The 15,667-nt window shown below is 44.2% G+C and overlaps 1 protein-coding gene across 9 annotated transcripts in view; it reads right to left on the minus strand.

The window, feature by feature from the left end:
- The window catches only part of DENND4A (DENN domain containing 4A), a 58,735-nt gene that overhangs the window by 33,434 nt on the left and 9,634 nt on the right, over positions 1-15,667 (minus strand). For 3 of the 9 annotated variants that reach the window (XR_001557577.2, XM_015873257.2, XM_015873266.2), the window contains 3 exons: positions 15,272-15,484; positions 8,873-8,977; positions 1,315-1,399 (listed from right to left, as the gene is read on the minus strand). The gene's annotated coding sequence lies outside the window, so the exon portion shown is untranslated. Of the gene's footprint in view, positions 1-1,314; positions 1,400-7,822; positions 8,010-8,276; positions 8,529-8,872; positions 8,978-15,271; positions 15,485-15,667 lie in introns of those variants that run through there. The other 6 variants (XM_015873261.2, XM_015873258.2, XM_015873260.2 and 3 more) reach the window with 6 other exon arrangements.

Here is a 15,667-nt window from a genome sequence, read left to right on the forward strand (position 1 = left end):
CTATTTCCCTATAAACACTCAGGAAATACTTATTAATAATTTCTGTTGCTTAACTACAGCTCTTTTAATTCCCAGCTTCTGGCATTATAGCAGCTGCATGGAAGGATTCATCTGAAAAGTTCACTTTGTGGTCTAACGCCACTGTTAAAGAGAACAAGTCCACTGCAAAGTGCAGGACAGTCCACCAGCACAAGGGATGAGCAGGAAGCTTCGAGGAGTTTAGATGAGCATTTCATGCAGATAAAACATCTCTGAGACTTCAATCTCACCACCGAACTTTGAAGGAAAAGCACACACAATAAACCACTTCATTTTCAGGAAAGCTCCTCTGATTGCTATAAGCTATTTGCAAATCTTGTTCAAAAACAAGCACAAGTTCAGAGGTGTGATTTTATACAGTGTTACCTTTTCAGATATAACAGTAAATCAGTGTCCAATGCGGATCTGTTGTCTGTTCCATCTGCTCAGCAACAGGCATAATACTTCATGAAGCACAATGTTTATTATATATACACTATGCTATTTACAAGAAGGACAAAAAATACAGGCAACTCATACAGCCTGCTCCTAGCTATAGACTTCTACAGGGTTTGGTTGTAAATGGGCTGCAGGTACCAAGAAGCTTCTTTCTGGGAGCTTTCCTAGAGAGCAGGAGCTCCCTATATGCGTGCTGTGTGTGCAGGAGGAACACAGCCCTTCAAAAGACAGCAGTAAGGGCTGCACAATTCCCTAGAAGCTCCATCTGCCCACCTCTGCCAGACAGAAACACAACAACTGCCTTGTAATCTTCCAATCTATTTTTTCAAGCATTCATCATATACTCACATTCCAAGACCTTCCTTACTTTGAAAGCATGTGAACATTACACAGACAGGCAATTGCCAACACAACCCTAACGGCTCTTCACATTACAGACTCATGGATGCACTGTAGTATTACACTGAAGAACGCTACAAACACACAGAAACGGGGGCATTAATCACACAAGAGCAAAATGAAGTCAACTGGATGAGTCAGTCCCGCTCTGGTTGCTCCAAACCACTTCTCAGCCACAACACTGCAAAATCACATTTGAGTTCAACAGTAGAAAATCTGCTAATAACATGCAATTAACCAGGGAAAAACCCTTCAGCCCTTCCCTGTGACTCTGGAATCACCTGGCAGAAGTGAGCCAAGCCCTCTATCACCGGTATTTTCCTTGTAGCAAGCACACAATCCTGTGAGCAAACAGAACAGAAGCAGCTCAAATATCACAGGAACTCTGCCAAACCAGAACAGAAGCCTGTTAAAAATAACTTTCAGTGTCTTCCCTACCTTGTCATCAAGGCATTTCTTCTACACCTTACTCTCTTGCTGTTAGCCAGGCTTTAATACAGACTTCTTGTTACAGTTTCATTCCCTATAGAAACAGTAAAAACAAAAATTAAACAATGTGCCCATTTGTTTAAATTTAAACTTACTGAACGCTCCCCTGCACCAGCAGCACTGAATGAGCGCTGGGAACTGCTGCAGAACTCAACTGCTAAGACAAGGTTACATGTTCCCACATACTAAGAAACGTATATGAAGCCTGGTTTTAAACAAATACTAAGTCCTATTCTGCAATGATATTTTAAGAATCTAAACAACATTTAATGTTTTGAGGAAATGGACAAAATAAACTGAAATCTGGTTGAGCGTTATAACTGCTTTGGATGATTACAGCTGTTCTGCTCCTTTCCAATAAATAGCATCCATGCCTTAGAGAAACAGCCACCTGGGAAACTCCTTCAGCTCAGTCTTTCCAAGTCTACTTTAAAACATCATTCCTATTTGTGGATACTACACAGAATCAATCAACACTTTCAGGTCATTAATCCCAGGGCAAGGAGTGGAGGTGGCAGCCTGGAGCACGAATCCAGCCCCTACAACAAGTCTTGCTAACCCACACTGCACCTGCATTCCACTGATCCCTATGATTTATGTAACGAAGTTCTGGGAGTATCATGAAATAAAGCAACATTAGGCATCACCTGCAGATCTCCAGCACAGCTGCAAAAAGCCTAAGAAAGAGCAGCAGCAACACAAGTAATTTCCCTGTGGACACTTTCCTAGTCAGCTATCCAGAAAAACCAAGGAGGAGCTTTGGAAACAAATCTCTTCCCCTCGTCCCCCCGCCCCATTTCTTCCTACCACAGTTAAACAAATAACAGCAATAGATAAAATCACTAACAAATATGGCTGATGCAATTCCCCAACCTACCACTCCGACATATACCTACACTCAACAGCATTAAACACCACAGTAATTAACATGAGCCCCTGGCTGCCATAGAAGTACTAGAGTTAAGAGAAATATTGGCATACGGGGAAAAAATAAACAATTAATCCATAAAGTTGTTCTGCCTTCACATCACTTGGCCAGAATCGCTATCAATCTTCTTGCAGGTCCTTTCCCAATCACCCATACCAAATCAGCACACTCTGATCCAAACAACACTACAGATAATCAAGAGTGCTGCCGAAAATCTGTTAACAGCAGCTCTCTAAGAGGTGCCTGGGAGACAGACAAGCACTGGGTAAGAGTGCAGGGACAGAGCACGAGACACGCTTTTAGGAGCAGAATGTTGCAACGCAGGCCAGAAACTGAGACAGATGCGTTCAGCAGTGCTTAGGGAAAAAGATAAATCAGTGTTAAATTAAGAGGCTAATCTAGATTCAGTGGGATTGCTGCAGTCTGCCAGCAAGAACTAACCATGTAGGGTACCAGAGCTTAAGGAGGAAGCACAGCAACTGGCAGAGAAAAGGCAAGAAGGAACAGACTTCACGCTGAGGCATTTTCTGTATCTTCTATACTCCCCGCTACCACTCACCAAGTCTTCCACTTGTTTGTTCTTCACTGCTGCTTTTACTCTCAGCTAAAACAGAGGGATAACTGAGGGCCCAAGAAACAACAGCCTGCTTAGGTGCTTATTACAGCTGTACCACAGCAAAATGCCATGGCACCCAACCAAGGCTACAAAAAATAGCAGTAAAGGGATGTCCAGGCATCCCATGAGATTCGTGACAGAGATAGCTCTTAACAGGGCTGGTTTTAAAACTTCCATTTCTCTTTCTAAATTACAGTATTTATGGCCAAAAAGCACAAACAAAGAATGGAAACAATTTCTGCAGTAAATGTGTTTGAAAGGAGAAATGTAGACAACAATATACAGTAAATGAAGGAGAAATGAAGCCAACGTAAGCAATGTGAATCACAAATATCATTTCATCCAGCACAGTTCAGGAGGGCAACCAGTCTGCTTTGTACAACCACTGTCATACAATGACTTTGAAGAAGGAGAGGTCCCCAAACAGAATGTTCTTCTTTCCTTGGCACAGCCCATAAAGGCACAGGAAAGCAGAGGATCTTCCAACATGTCACAGTATCAAGGTGTATCAACCAGTATTGTCCAAGAGCTCTGCTTTCACCCAGCCTCATTTAGACATATGGGCCAATTTCAGCTCAGCTGTGAAATCTCTCCCCACCCAAATTAAAATTCTGAATGCATGTGGGAATGGGGAGAAGGCACAAAGCTTCCCCTACCCCCAATGTGTGTGTCTGTCATCAGCAAATATGTCCTGTAGGTAGGCAGAATGGATCCAGTCATGCTGCAAAGAAGGGACACACACGGGATGACAGACATAGACTGCAATTGCCACTTGCAGATGACCTATACCAGACTGGAAAGGTTTAATGGTGAGATAACACCAACTAACACCTTTTGCATCCAGCAAATCCCCAGATCTAGTGAGCAAAACGGTCATCTTCTACCCCTTAGAAAAACGGGTGTGAATGTACAGCTACCAGCCCAGCTAGAGCACATCCATGGAGCAGCATGTGCTGCTGTGACAGGTTCCTAGCCAGGTTAGCCAGCAGCACAACAGCAGGGCAGCATTTCCCCCCAGTAATCACACTACAACAGTGGAAGAGCAGTTATATGCAAAGTAACTGCTGCATTAGGATTCCAAAGCTAGCTCAAAGCACATTCTGAACATAGAACAGATTTATCTTAAAACCCTTTGCCCACCTTTTGGGACAGAACTATTACATAAACCTTTTAAAAGAAAGGCTTAAGTGTATCGGGTCAGAGAGAGTCACCCATCTGCTAAATAGTGTGAGAAAATTACTCACAGAAGGGTTTGCCCCTTGGTGCTCTACATAATGAGTTCTTCACTGTCCTGAATAGGAGTTCAGCATCCAAGGTAACTCTAAAGCTGTACACGCTGTTAGAGGAGTGCTGCTGTACTGGGACTTAACTGACAGCACTGTGCAGAGTCTGGTTACTTCTGCACATGCAGGTCCTGAAAAGCATTAAGCTCTTGCACTGTAATTGTATAGTCAAAATACTACACAAGCAAACAGGCTGACATACAGAAGCCCCTGGAGCTGACCACGATCCTCATCTTGGTTGTACAACTGACAATAAATCTTCAGGTTCACAAGTTTCTTCTGAAGCTCAGGATGAAACCAAACCCAGAGTCCTGCCCACGACCCGTTTCTGTTTGTTTGTGTAAAGCCTTCATACACACACACAGTTCTCTGGGGACTTTTCCATTTGTGTATATGGACATAAGGTTTATACAAGGCATGTGCTGCTTGTCTACTTTAATTTCAGATGGTTAAATATAATACCTTGATCCATAAGGGTCATTTTTCACCCTCACCTAAAGAAGAAGGCAAAATTTCAAGTACAGATTAAACAGGGAGGATATGATTGGCTAACTTACTTCCTACGCTTCTATCATACTCCTCATCCCCCTCCCCATACTCCTGTCTGCTACAACATCACTTCAGCCTCTGCAGTAACCCTGTATCTAAGGCTTGAATTAATACTGCATAAAGAGAAAAAAACATCTGCCATTTAAATGAGTAGGAACCAACGCTATAGTTTCCACTTCACCTCCACAATCTCCTCCTGGTTCTGTATTTGAGCTCTTTAGGGAACCACCAATTCTGCACCGCAGACTGAAATGACGGCTATAGATCAAACAGCCTGCTCTGTGCATTTTAATTATGGCTGTACAGCCTGTGGAGGCACTTTATATACAAATATACAAGCAGAGCATTTCTAGACCAGTCAGAATCCAGATTTCCAGATCCACCATAGAATAAACCTGAACTGAAACATAAAACACCTAAAGGTGATCACACAATGTAGCAAAGAGCCTCACACCGTTCAAGAAAATACTGATTCTAAGGTGGTGATGCATTCTCTGTTTATACACATCCACCTCATACCCCTTAGCTATCTTCAAATAAAGCAAGGCACAACTTGCTTAAGCTTGCAGAGGATTTGCTGCACTCAGTGTGCCATGAAATTTGTCTCATGATTTGTGCTCACAGTAGCAAATGCTGTTTGTATAGAGAATCGATATAGAAGGGAATAGATGGAGGGGCTTCACTGTGCTCCTTCCCATCCTATGACTGCAGCAAAAGCATGAGGAACAAACGCAACTCAGCCCTCTATACCACACCTCCCCCCTTACTACTTCAACAAGCACAATCTCCTTTTCTTCAAAGGTGCAAAATCTTAAACATGATGCAATTTTAAGACACTTGGAAAAATAAACCAACCCAACACACAACACAGCAGACACCAGAATTGTTTTTATTCCTTTTTTTCTCCGTATTTATGAAGGGCTAAAGTTCTTTCCAGGAAGCTTCAGAACAAATACTCCCAACTCGCAGCCAAAGTTGTACTGAGACCTGAGCTACTGGAACTATGTCAGCCAGATACTTGGAAACCACCAGTGCCCAAAACATCACATTTGAACAAGGTTACATCAAGGTTTTCCTTTTAAACCCAATACAAGTTGTGCAACATTTCAGCCTCCAACTCTTCGGTCACGCCAGCAACAGATTTTAAAATTAAAGTCAATTCTGTGGAAAGGACAACGCATTAAAAGACTTCCTGCAAGCTTTCATTTCAACAGCTACTTCACATTCAGGGAGGTTCTGACTAAGTGACTACCGTACTCTCCACTTTCCACAACCTGCTGATGTCACATTGACCATAACTGCAAATGTTCCTCCACTCACTCTTGCAAAAAGCATTTCAATCTACTACGACTTGCAAAGCTACCTCCAATTCAGCCGCTAGGAAGTACAATGGAAACTGAAAAGGGATGCTGAATATTTTAGTGACACAGCAAATTTCTTCCTCCAATTTCAAAACCTCAAGATTAACAAAACCCATATCGTAACTCAGCTCAATCTAGACTGTCTTCCTCTAACACAGAGTCCTGTGACCCTCTTCTCCTGCTCTCACACACTCCAGCAGGAATTTACCTACAGATGAATAAATCCTTCAGTGCAATATCCTGTAGATTAAACATCAGACTCAGTTCTGAGCAGCAGCATTCCCAAGTGTTTCCTCAAGGCCATAAAGCCGGTGGTATTAAACACCTTTCTCATTCAACTCCGTTCTCCTCAGTTAAACCAAGCAGCAACTCAGCTCCACTTTCTTTCTTGCTACTTTCTCTCCTCAGTGTGATCCATCTATTTACATTGTTCCCAGTGCTTGCACAGAGATCAGCTGCACTCGCGTGAGTCCTACAGAATAAACCAGGCTCTGTCAATATTTATGCTTTCGCTAACTAATAATTAACTCCAGCTATGTAAATACAAAATAGTCGGTATTGCCATTAACACATATAGAGATTCCATTAAGCTCCATATGGGCACTACAGTGCATAGAGAGCAAGATGTTCACAAGAAACATGGGCCTGCAACCTGCAACTGCTGCAAGAAGGACCAAAACTCGAGCATATGAATGATTTTCATATGGGAAAAATAGTTTTAAGACAGCCTGTATCTTAAAAAATGGTCATAGAGCCTTTTGTCACAGCGTTCAGAGAATGAGATCTTATCTTTTTTGTGCTCGTTTTTGCTAAGAGCACAATTTACAAGAGCCCACTGGGTAAAGCGTGCTCAAAAGCAGCAGGAACTGTTTATAAACTTCATTAAAGTTCTCCATCCAGCTGGACCTTAATGTTTCTAGGATGAAATATGCACATTATGCAAGCCCTTAAGGCTGTAGAGAAGCTCAGCTTCTTACCCCCTATTTCATCTATAAAGCTCCACGCAGTTTTCCCCCTCCCCAAAAGTTAACCACAAAACCAAACGCCACGTTCTTGATAATTGAACCATTTCAATGCCAGCTCATAACGACCCCAGAAACACTCCCATGTTTCCCAGCAATTAAAATGAAAAAGCGAAACAGGAGACTCTCACAACGTGAGATAATCTGCATGACACACAAACCACAAACAATCCCTTCACTCCTCAACTACACTAACTCAATTCCTTTTCCTAAATCATCACGGATCAATATGAAACACTTGTGTCTAATCACTCAGAAAGTGAAATGATCACATACCGGAGCGTTACGTTCTTTACAGAAACCTCCAGTTGAGCAACAGTTCCAGAGAAAAATTGTGAAATGGAGTGAAAAGCTGCCCAGAATGCTCAGAGAATTCAGAAAAGCCCAAACGCAGAATGGGGTGCCGGGAACTCATTGCTAGAAATCCCCATTCTCAGGGCAACCCACGTTAAAATCCTGTTTGAAATGACTCCAGAATAACAATCGCTGCTGAGGAGTTATTAAATACTACAGCTCCTCGGCCAACCATCCCCGCTGCGTGCAGACATCATGACGGGACAGAACTGAAATGTCAGGGCTGATGTCCAGCGTGCCACGTTAATCCAGCTGGAAGTCAGCCGCGTTCTGCGAGCCGAGGCTAAAGTTACAACAAAAATACGACCGAGCAGCACCTGCCCGAGCCGGGCGGTGTGTCCTACCTGCGAACCGCGGCTGAAGGACGAGGCGGACCCCGCTCCTGCCCCGCTCCGTAACATGGCAGCGCGAGCCGAGCGGCGCGGCCCGAGGCCCGCAGGCCGGGCTGGGGGCTCCGCTGGGCCCCGGATCGCTTCAGGGGTCAGCACAGAGAGGAGAAAGTTTTCCCCCCTCTCGCCGCAGCCCAACGGAAAGTTACCGAGGCGCAGAGGGATGGGGTGGGTGTGCAAAGGGATGGGGTGTGCAAAGGGATGGGGTGTGCAAAGGGCCGCCCGCCCCTCAGCCCCCCCCGCAGCCCCGCGTTGGGGCGGCCCCCAGCTCGCGTTCCTCGGCGCGGCCCACGCCGGGCCCCTCACCCAACTCCTTCCCGCCGCCTCCGGCCCCCGCCCCAAATATCTGCTCGCAGATCCCCCGCCACTCCCCCCGGCCCTCATCTCATCTCATCTCATCTCATCTCACCTCACCTCACTCGGGGCCGCGCTCCCCGGGCCGGGGGAACGGCCGCCGGCGCTTCGTGCCCCCGGCTCCGAGCTGCGGGCGGCGAAGGGGCGCGGGGAAGGGGAATCGCGCTCGGTCCCCGCGCCCTTATCTCATCGTAGCGGAGCCCGGCTCAGCCTCCACCGCCTCCCGCCGTGTGGGCGGCTCAGGCGGGATCCCCCCTCCCCTCCGCGCCGCCTCCTGGCGCCGCCATCTTGGCTGTCACGGGGGCGGGGGGGGGGCGGTCGCCGGCTCGTGACCGCGGGAGGAGGACGGCTCCCCCCACACAGCGCCGCCCCTATGGCGGGTCCGGTGCTGGCCCGGTTCGCCTCATAACCCCGCTGAGGAGGGCGGCTGGCTGTGACAGCGCTTCCCTCCTTTCTCCCCCCGCTCAGGGCCGGCTCCATCCCTGAGCTGTGCGGCTCCATTAGACCCGCGGGTCAGCGGGACCGCTCCAGCACAGCCCGAAATACAACGCACCCCCCTGAGCTCTCGTTGCCCCTCGGTCCCACAGCTCTTTGTCACCTTTAAATTAACCAAAAACGTAGATCTGGCCCAAAGATCCCAGTCTCGCTCACCTGTGGTGCCCGTCGGTGGGTTGGGGGGGCTACCTGGAAAACAACGGGTCCTGTGGATCTTCCCGCAGGCCTGATGTAACCCACACCAGGTTGTTGCATCAAAGACTATGAAAGAAACGGAGACAAAAATAATCTTCGAAGAGCGCACAGCTAAGATTAGTGCAACGCGTCAAGATGTTGCTGAGCACAACAAAAAACCCTCTGCCTGCACTGGAACACGGCAGCGCTGCTTTCCTGGCACCCCACGTTGTACTGATGTGCTATTTTTGCAGCGATGTTTAGGGATAGGCTCCAACCATGCAATTTTGGCTTGGAGTTCAAGCTTCCCTCGGTTACAGATATTTGGCTCAGAGGGTTTTGATGTGGCTTGTTACAAAGCGAAAAGTCAGATAACAATTCTGAATTTAGGCTGTAGGTGCTTAAGTGCGTTCAGACTCACTGTATAGATTTAACTCATCCCTCTTGAAAATCTGTCTGAAAAGGATTAAATTAAAAAGTGCAAAACATTACTTCTTTCCCTTTTTAATTAATACGACCTTCTATAGCAGCAATGCTGCTCTTCCTACGCACCGGGTAGGAAACAAGAGTGGCTGACACGACCCAGGCAGAGGCACCCGTGTGTGCGAGCCTGCACACGCAGACACAGCTTTGTGCTGCCAGGTTTGATTTTTGTGTGCTGAGTCTGACTCCTGTTTGATCAGCAGCGCATCGCCTGAGGACTGTGGCAACCTCTCTCCCAGGCTGGGACTGCAAAACGTTGCCCATTTCTTGTAGTGCTGCATAATATGCGTTTATTGCCACACTCATAGGGATATTTTATCTCTCAATGATATTTGGTGGAGCAAATAAAGAAAATAAGAACCTGGTACCTTGGTACTTGCAGCAAGTTGGGCTGTATTCTGTAGAGACCTTAAATTATGCAGTGCTCTGTTAGAAAAATGTCTACATCCTAAGATCATTTTGGATGGATTCTAATCCTGGAAGTGTTTTCAAATCATTAGCAATACCAAACTCCATCCTTTAGCTCGTGTCAGTAACTTTGCTGTTCAGCATATTTTGTGCTCTTTTCCCTTGTTCATTTTTCATGCCGGTGTAACGTTTAGATCTTTGGTGTTTACACCTAAGGATGGATTTAATCTTCCATTCCAAAGTAGTCACAAACCCATCAGAGCATTGTTTCAGCCCTTGAGTATTGTTTCAGCTGCTTGTAAACTGACACGAAGGCGCTGCACTGACCATGAATAGTTCAAATAGTTTTTGGAGTTTGGGAATACTCTCATCAGTTAAAAAATGCAAACTTTAATTGTGCAGAAACACCATTCTTTAATGTTCCATGGCAGTTCTTATGCTTTTCAGATCACATGATAGGTATCTTTGATGTACGTATCTTTGATTTCCAGTTAATTTATCGCCCAACCTGTTTATTTCCCTCCACCAATTCTGTACTCTAGGGACTTATCTATATTTAATTATATTTAGTGTCAGCGTCAGCAAATTGGAGCCAGAGATGCAGACCTTGCCTTGCAACTTTTGATGTAAACACCAAACAAAATAGTTTCTCCCAATCCCACCATCACAGCTACCCACACTGCTTATCTCCATCCTGTCCTTCTTGTTCTTCCATCTCCTCCTCCTTCTCCCCCGGTTCCACCAACCCTCTTTTGCTTTCTCCCTGTGACCTACCTGCTGCTCTGTCTCCCTGTTGGCTGTGCCACACTTTCATCCCCAGGTCTCCACTAGCACAGGTGATTGTAATGTTCCATTTCATTACTGGCTTGTCAGCACCTCAATCAAACCACGTCTCCTGTCTCGTATCTAACTGCCAAGCTTTCCTCCATAGCTTGTCATCAATTTTCCACATCAAGACTCAACTAATGCCACGTGTGAAAGGGTCTATGAGCAATAATGACTATAGTGCTGTATTTGCTTCTGAATAAAGAGCAACATCGATGAATAGCCTTACTGTACAGGCAGAGACATTCACTGCATGCACAGCTCCTGCAGGCTCGCAGCACAGAGATGGGTCAAACAAAGCCTTTCCCTACAACAGTGTTCATGGGAACACTGGGGATCTCAAGGCAGAGATCTCTGAACACACATGGAGACTGACCCAGAGATCATTAAGTCAATAGGAGCGCTCCTATTAATTCCAGTCAGTGTTGAATCAGAATCTTAGTATGCATTGAAAGTCAATTAAACAAGTCAACTACCATGTGTACTGCAGGTGGGCAGAAACAGGATGCTCAATGTGGTGTTCTCTCAAGTATGGGGTGGAGAGCTGTCAGTTGGATTTAGCTTCCCAAGGGAGACTCGCAGGGTTTCTGTGGACTGGCAACCACAGAACCATTTTTTTCCCATGTTGCAACCCCCAAATTTCTAGCTTGTGGTACTGAAGTCATTTCCAAAGCATGGTTTTGTTTATTTTAAGTGCTTCTTACACATGGGTAAACTGAAGCAAGGCAGAGGACAAGCGACAGATGGTCAGGGACAGTGCCAGGAATGGAATCGAGAATTTCTCTGTCCTAGGACATGGTTTTAACAGACTGTCTCAGGACTGTGAGATCTGACTGCTTATAATTCATGAGGCTTCAAGAATGCTCAGAAAAAATAATAACAGAAAGCTATTATTATTCCACTATTTCCTGGAAGAAACCAGCTTCCATAGGCAAAACTATTTAACTTACTTCAGTAAGCAATCTAGGGCTTCATCTCCATTTTCTTACCAATTTTATTCATTTTGAACTCATTTGTCTGTGCTGTGTGCTCTGCTCATTCACATCTCCATGGAGAAAGAATGGGGCTCCAAAAGAACCCAAGAGAATGTCTTCCGAAAAGACATGGCACATCTGTAACACTGGTAAAAATAACTACAAAGATAAGGATAATGGATAAGTATAAACCGTGTAACTGGCAAAGCAACAGTCTACATTTCAGAGGTTGGACTGCCTTACCCTGCCCAGTAACCCACTTTATGATACAGTGATGGATCTACATCCAGAGGCTTATGCAATGAATTGGAGCCTTTGGCAAGCTGGAATCACACTGGAAGCAGCATTTTTAATTTATTTTTTTTTTAAATATATGCTTATTTGAAAATCTGGATTCTATCCCTTCTGACATAGAGAGACTGTCCCTGCCTGTAGTGATTAAACTCTAGGACAGATTATGAAATAATAATGTATTTAAATGTTATGATGCAGCACTACAATGATGCAGTTATCCTTCCTTTTACTGCTTCAAGTGTAGCCCTTCTGAAAAGCTTTTGCACTCCAGGGAAACGTCTGGTTATAAATTATAAAAGAAGCAATAGAATATCATGCATGTATGCAAAAAAGAAGACTCAGACTCTTCTCTAGATAAAGTACTTACTGAAGCAGATAGAAATATGGGGAAATGAAGCAAACTCGGGGCCTGATCCAAAGGCTCAGCAGAAGCACTGCAGGGAGGTTCCTTAGGCATCAGAATCATGTGTGCCGTGAACTGCAATTCACAAAATGCAGACAGAGAAATCTGTTGCATATAAGCAAGGATAAAGTCTAACTGGAGTGTGAAGGAATTCCACTTGGAGAAAATGAGCAGATTTTTCTCCAGCAGGTAGAATTTCTCAGCAAGGGTTCATTGCCAGTATTTGTGTGAGAGCTTGTGTTCCCAAAAGCTCACAAGTGCTGGGACGCAAAAAGGAAAGAAAACTTTCCCAAAGAAGAAACCGAAATGTTTCTGAGTTGTCTTCTATAAATAAAACAAAAATGATGCCAACTCATCATGGCTTCACTTTTCAGTGGTGCTTTTCTTCCGCAGAATATCAGTGTGCATCTGAAGATTTAGGACTGTGCATCATAAAGCTTTCCCCAGCAAACACTAAATCTACACACAACGCATTGTAGCAACTCTCAGATCTCAAATGATGGATGGTGGTGTTCATTGGTGAGAAAGCAGTTAACATCACGCTTTCCTGTATTGCTGCATATTGGGGTATCAAGCAAGTGATGCCACACCTCTTCTCCTGTCATTAGTAGGCAAATAAATACGTACAGCTGGGGTGTATTTTTGGTCTGGCTCTTCCTGTAGACAACAGAAGCTCTCAAACAAATATTTGCAGCAGGTTCTTAAAGAATGGAACAGCAGAAATGTTACTTGAGGATGGTCTGAGTCCTAACACACGTCCCAACAACAACAACCTGTTGTCCAGTGCAGCACTAAGTATTGTTCTCATCATTAAAGCACGGTTACAAAAGCTGCTCTTTGTGGAGTAATTGCAGGAAGGAAATTATGCGTGCAGATTTGCCAGCAAAAATAACAGTCTCAGGCTGTAAACATATGTACTGGTATTGCTGTTTGGTTGCTATTTTCAGCAGCTTCTGTACCTCAGGAGTGAGAGTTAAGACTTAATTGTTATCACTGGTGTTCATGCATCAGCCTTAGAGGTTTCCTTTGCACTCACGCTCCTTGGCCCAGCTGGAGGCAATTTCTACACATAGCAGTCTTTTCCCTGAATCAGTCTGATTCATCACCCAGAGTCACTCCATGTGATGCTGTGGGTACCTCCTCTTACACCAGATTTTAAACCACTTTTGGTCACTTCCCATCTCAGCTCCTTATTTTTTTGCACTTAGGTTTACCTTCAAGTATTGTCTAGACTAAGTAATTGTATGCCATGTACCTAAAGAGGCCCCACTGCCTACTTCAGGCCCTCGTGCAGCCCTGCTGTTTACATTGTTGGTATTTTGTTCTAAGGATCACTCATATCATGATGGGTTAAATGAAGCATATCTGCCAGTTAGCCACTTCTCAGGGGTACGATTAGCCTTAATTAATATTTGTAGAACACTATTGAGATTCTTTAGAGAAACAGCTACAGAAGAGCAAAGTATTATAATTAGTTTAAAACTATCTCATCATTGAGTAAGGGACTAACAACATGTAAGATGAGAGCCTGCAAGAAAGACTGATTTATTTGCTTCGCAGACAAATGTTCTGAAATCTCAGCTGCCATTTACTACTTCCTTCAGCACAATGTGCTTTGAATTTTATTACTCTTTCCTATCCTTTGATACATTGAAGCACATAGCTCCCTTTGGTTGAGGAAACGCTGTCTGGCATACGGAAATCACAGTAAAAAATAAAGCAAACCACCAAAATTATGAAGTTAATAAACTCAAAAACAATCCGCATCACCGTTTGCCTTTAATTTGTTACCGTAGGACCTGTAATGAATGTTACGGAATCATTTCCATATTCATTTATAAGGTACCACGGTTACATAAATACTCATTATCTGGAAATTAATCCAGATCGTTAAAATTCAGAAAACTTGACAAGTCAGATTGACATCTGTCAAGATGCACTAAAGAGATATTTTATACTCTCTGTCTGACGCTGTTCCATGAGAAAAGCTTTGCTCCTGAGCAGGCTTCAACAGTTCCCTGCTTTGGAAAAAAAAGGGCAGCGCTTCATTCAAACAACATCAGCAAACAGAGCAGCTCTTTTGTACAGTGAGCAAACATCAGGTCACTCTTCTCACTAACTGCCATGCAGAGTTTCCAGGAAAATGCATCAGTTGCATCTGCACTGAAAATCTGACCCAAATTAAAGCTGATGTTCTTGTAGCACAGCTCTACTCCTTTTACAAAACTCGACAGCCCATCAAAATGCTTCTTTCTATCAAAATACTTTCAATCCTTCCACTGCTTTCCATACTTTCAAAATGGTGCACCTAGTTCAGCATTTTATTTGCAAGCTAAAGCCATCGTTGCTGGATTATTAGCCAGAGAGTCAAGGGTATTTAAAAAATATGTCCTGGTTGACTGAAAGAATGCAGCTCAGGCCGTGCTGTCAGTGAATTTGTCATACGAGACAGAGAGCTTTCATTATTAGATCTTTATCTAGGTAGAAATAAAACCAATTTTTAAAAAGTTACAGCTAGCTCAGAACATATTAAATAATATTGCAACTGCACTATTAATTCAGACCTGTCTCTTTTTCAGCAGAAGATGCCTTGAAGGGTAAGTGCAAGCCCACCAGACTAAGGAGATACACTGCAATCTGCCCTACCTGGATAACTGTATGTGAAATTCCCAAAGAGTGGAAGCTGGCTCAAATACTGACTCACGAGGGTTTTATCTCAATATTGATATTTTTTGTATCTGTTATTTCACCTTGGGTACTTTTAAAATCCGTATCAGTGTCCAAAACCTCTCCTAATTATCTGAAATTCTTTTCTTCTGTAACTGCCTTGGAATGTTCCCATATATTAGTACAACTACTGACCTTGTTCTGTTGTACTCTAATTATACTCATCTATCCGTTCAACTAGGTAAGCAGGTACTTGCTCAAAATGTGAGCAACTGCTCAGAAACAGAGGTAAACAGAGAACAACAGTGAACCTTAGTGGTGACTCACCGAGGATATAGGTCACATCGTGCTTCTGCCCTTTTCTGAGCTCGCAAAGGGTTTGGTCCAGCATAACCCAAAGGAACCCTCAGCAGACCCCTCGTACATGCAGAACACTTGAGTCCTCATGTTTGTATCCATCTGCCATAATAGCTCTGCAACCTTCAGCCTGAACATTTAGAGGAGATAACGCTTTCTCAGCAACTGGTCCACAGCCTGGAGCTGACAAAAGAGATAAGAGTGATCATGAGTGAAAGTACCTCGAGAAAAAAAATACAGAATGTATTTGCTTAATCCACACAATTCCAACTCATCTGCTTACATCTCCACATCAGTCTGCTAACAGCAGAAGAGTGAGAGTGACACATCTGATCCTTCATACTGCGGGGAGCTCTGCATGACAGC

The sequence above is a fragment of the Coturnix japonica genome, chromosome 10 (assembly GCF_001577835.2).
Source record: "Coturnix japonica isolate 7356 chromosome 10, Coturnix japonica 2.1, whole genome shotgun sequence".
NCBI classification, from domain to species: domain Eukaryota; kingdom Metazoa; phylum Chordata; class Aves; order Galliformes; family Phasianidae; genus Coturnix; species Coturnix japonica.